Source organism: Amblyomma maculatum, chromosome 4, assembly GCF_055883805.1.
Source record: "Amblyomma maculatum isolate TAMU_Amacu chromosome 4, ASM5588380v1, whole genome shotgun sequence".
Classification (NCBI taxonomy): domain Eukaryota; kingdom Metazoa; phylum Arthropoda; class Arachnida; order Ixodida; family Ixodidae; genus Amblyomma; species Amblyomma maculatum.
Genome location: NC_139347.1, coordinates 77,079,009 through 77,082,565, shown reverse-complemented (window position 1 = coordinate 77,082,565; position 3,557 = coordinate 77,079,009). Strand labels below are relative to the sequence as shown.

General features: G+C 49.2%; 1 pseudogene; it reads right to left on the bottom strand.

The window, feature by feature from the left end:
* The window catches only part of LOC146191471 (uncharacterized), a 3,904-nt pseudogene extending 1,273 nt beyond the window's left edge, over nt 1-2,631 (bottom strand).
* Between the last annotated feature and the right edge of the window lie 926 nt (nt 2,632-3,557).

Below are 3,557 nucleotides of genomic sequence, written 5' to 3'. Positions count from 1 at the left end.
TCGTCAGTGGCGCCAGTGGTGTCGTCTTGAGCAGCCGGAGATGATCGTGACAGCATGTCTGCCAAAATGAGGTGCTTTCCTGGGACATACTGCAATACAAAGTCGTATTTCAGAAGTTTTAAAAAAAACCTTTGGAGGCGGGGGGGGGGGGGGGGGGTGGGGGGCATGTCACAAATTCCTTTTGCAGCTATAGATAGTAGAGGCTTATGATCTGTCTCAATGAAAATCTTCTGTCCGTAAATAGACTGGTAAAACTTGTCGCAGCCAAAAGAAATGCTAAGCGCCTCTTTTTCAATCTGAGCATAACGCTGCTCAGCTTGCGTGAGCACACGAGATGCATAAGCCACTGGCCGCCATTGGCCGTTATGGCACTGCAAAAGGGCTGAGCCAACGCAATCTTTGGATGCGTCGCAAGTTATCTTAGATTCGTTTCGGGGATCAAAGATGGCTAACACGGGAGTCGTGCTTAAAATCTGTACGACACTTTTCCACTCCCTCATGTGGTTTTCAGTCCACTCGAACTCTGAGTGCGACTTGATAAGTGCTCGCAGCAGCGCGGTTCGCTCAGACAGGCGCGGAACGTATTTGCCAAAATAATTCAACACACCGAGCATGCGCTGAACATCGGATTTGTTCTTGGGCACTGGCGTTTGCAGCAAACTTTGCACAAGCTTTGGGTTTGGCGAGATGCCATTGCGTGTGATGATATCGCCTAGGAACTGCACTTCGGTGACGCAAAACTTGCATTTTTCTGCGTTGAACGTTAGGCCGGCTTTTTCAGCTGCTTTCATTACTGCAACTAGTCGCTGGTCATGCTCTTGTTTGGTTTCGCCCCACACCAAAATATCATCTATGTAAACGTGTACACCGGGAAGGCCATCGAAGACTTCACTCATCCGCTTTTGAAAAACTTCGGGAGCAGATGAGATACCGAAAGGCAGCCGGAGATAACGGTATCTTCCAAAGGGTGTAGAAAACGTGCATATTTTGGACGTCTTTTCGTCAAGTGGTATCTGGTGAAAACCTGAATTTGCGTCCAAACAGCTGAAATAGGCTGCGCCGGCCAATTCCCCTTCCATGTCCTCACGCTTTGGGAGCTGGTAGTGCTGCCGTTTTACGTGCTCGTTTATTTTCCTTGGGTCCATGCAAACCCTAAGTTTGCCGTCCTTTTTCTTAAACAAAACCAATGGGCTTACCCAGTCTGTCGGGCCATCCTGTTTGACGATGACGCCTGCACGCTCCATTCTACGCAGCTCCTCCCGAAGTGGTTGTCGCAGGGACAGGGGAACCCGTCGGGCTGGTTGAACAACTGGAATCGCAGATGGTTGCATGACCATGCTGTACGGTTGCTTCAGGCAGCCTAGCCCCTGAAAGACATTTTTGAAATCTTTGAGCGCTGGGTACTCCGAAGCATTTGCAGTATCCACCGTGCGATGGACAAGTCCCAGAGCTTCGCTTGCATCCAGTCCCAGAATGGCTTGACGGCCGTTCTTTACAACAAAGAACTTCACGGTGGCGGAAGCGTTACCGATAGTTACTTCCTGTGTCGTTGTTCCGAAGTGAGTTATGACACCCCCCGTGTAAGCTCTCAGCACCGCACTTGTGGGCGTTAACTGCTGCGACTCCCTAGTCTTGCGGTACATAGAGAATGGTAACAGACTGGCCTGGGACCCGGTGTCTACTTTGAAGCAAATATTTCTTCCGGCAACTTGTGCTTCCACTACCCAGTCTTTGCTGCTTCCTCTTTCAGTTCCTACTTCTAGAATGTCAAAGTCGTCACCGCTGCTGTCTTTACTAACTTGCTCAACTTTAGACATTCCTTCACAGCAAACCGCGAAGTGGTGAAGTTTACGACATTCATGGCACTTTTTCCCGTAGGCTGGGCACTGTCTGGGTCTGTGCCGTCGGTTGCACTTTTTGCAGCGGTACTGCTTCCTGCAGTCATCATCACTTTTGCTTCGCGATGGTGGCGCGTGCCTTGACACAGCATCGACCAGGTCGTCCGTGGCTTTCCAGACCTCGTTTCGTTGTGCGAGAGACTCTGCTACCTTGCAGAATTCTTCAGCTTTCAGCAACGAGATTTCTCTCGAAGCATTTTCCCGCGCAGCTTTGAGTTATTCGTGCCAAACACGATCTGATCCCTGATTAGCGAATCACGCTGATCTCCGAAATTACATTGCGCGGCTTGCTTTTTGAGGTCCCGGATAAACTTCTCAAAAAGTTCTCCATCTGCCTGCTTCCTGGAGCGAAACACATAACGTTCGTGAACTTCGTTGCTCACCTCGGCACAGTAGGTCTCAAATTTTCCAACCAGCGTTGCGTAATCATCCTTGCTTTCGGCTGCCTCGAACTTGAACGTGTTGAACACGTCGAGCGCTTCATCGCCGGCTGTGCTCAGCAGGAGTGCGGCTTTTGCAGAATCGCTGCGAGGTTGCTCCTTCGTTGCGGTCGCCTGCAGGAACAGGTCGAATTTCTGCTTGAAGCGTTTCCAATTCTCAGAGAGGTTGCCGGTCAGTTGCAAAGGTGGCGGGGCCTTTAGAAGTTCCATAGCTGTCGCAGGATCCCACTTCTGACACCATGTATCGCGATGTGTGTCGCACTAAGGATAGAGGCAACTACATGGTTGCAGGAACAAGAAGAACAAGAAGGGTTTATTAGCACGGCCTTTTATAGGCAATGAAGGGAGGCGGGGCAGTAGCAGTGCTAAGCGTACAGTTTGCTGTAGCACTGATAAGACTGCGCTGACACGATAAGGCAGACAGCGCATGCCCGATACATGCGCATGCCCGAACCACTCTTTGGTGTGCATGGCTTGCGGAAGGGGTGCAGGAGCAAGTGTGCAGGAGCAGGAGGGCAAGGGGCGCAGCTCCTCATTTATATAGACGAGGCAGTTGGACGGCTCCCCCAGACAAAGGGAACCTGTAGATGTTCGCTCAGCCTCAGACGACGACAGGAGTCTGATTTATTCGCAGAAGGCAAAGTGCTTGAAAATCAAACATGTGGGTCACTAATTGAACAATATTTGTGATATTTATTTAGTCGCTGACCCTGGCAAGATATAACGCTGCATTTATACACTTCTTTCACATGTCCTATAGTCAGTTGCGTCGTTAGCAGAAGCGTGGTAATGGAGCTGATTACCTGATTGAAAACAATGCCGTTTTTTTTTTTTTGTGTGTGTGAAAAGATTCTTAAGGCCCGGAAGTGAACCGAGTTGATCAATTGCAAGTGAAAAGAAAAAATTACCAGTGTATGGCTTAGCTCGGCTATGCCAGGATTTAACTGGCTGAGTTTGTTGTGGTCACTGCATGTTCAGCATTGAGAGAAATTGAGTTTGCATACCATTTATTCATTTTGCTTGGCAGAGACAAAGACTGCCCGATGATCTGTGAAGTAGCATGCAGTGGTCTCAATTTTGTCTATACAGTATTTCAATTTGGTAGAGTCTCCAAACGCAAAGTCTAACTCATTGGATTACTCACCGATTGTCAGGTCCATTTGGCGCCACAGACTCTCGCACACACTACACATGTGTCCAGATGGATTGTTCACAAAGT